The sequence below is a fragment of the Octopus bimaculoides genome, chromosome 1 (assembly GCF_046866305.1).
Source record: "Octopus bimaculoides isolate indiv1 chromosome 1, ASM4686630v1, whole genome shotgun sequence".
NCBI lineage: Eukaryota > Metazoa > Mollusca > Cephalopoda > Octopoda > Octopodidae > Octopus > Octopus bimaculoides.
Window position 1 is genome coordinate 90934792 of NC_142928.1, and position 598 is coordinate 90935389.

A 598-nucleotide genomic window follows, 5' to 3' on the forward strand; every position below is an offset into this window, starting at 1 on the left:
AGAAGAAAGAAAGTGCAATGGGAAACGTGGCAGTGAGAGAGTGTAAGAAAGAAATCATGGAAATGCAGAGAGAGAGAGAGAGAGAGAGAGAGAGAAAAGTAAGTGAATAGAAAGTAAAAGCGGCAAAGAAAGGCATAAAGAAGCAGGAGGCAGGCTGTCACGAAAAGAGTGGTAAGAGGAAAGTGTATAAAAAGGAAAAAAAATTAATGTGAAAGCATAAGCTTATTAGAAGGAGAAAAGCCGAGATGTTGGAGTTTTGTTGCAATGAGAAAGAAATAGGTGACTGACTATGATGTTAACATGTGACGAAGAATAGTATCTAAGCATTGATGCTTAATTTTTTATTCTTTATCGTCACTTGTCTACCACATAGTTCAAATCATTATTATTCTGACTTGATTTAATCTTCGAAAAGTGAATGAAGTACCCCATTAAATATTGTAAAATAGTTTATTGAAAAAGAAGATTAATGAAAGTAGTTCAGTTTGTATGAGGCAGTTTCGGATGTTGAATTACGACTACCGTTTAACTTTTTTTTTATATACTTTTAAAAAAGTCTTTGAATTTTTCCTTTAAATATCAGATTCAAAGTTTTAGA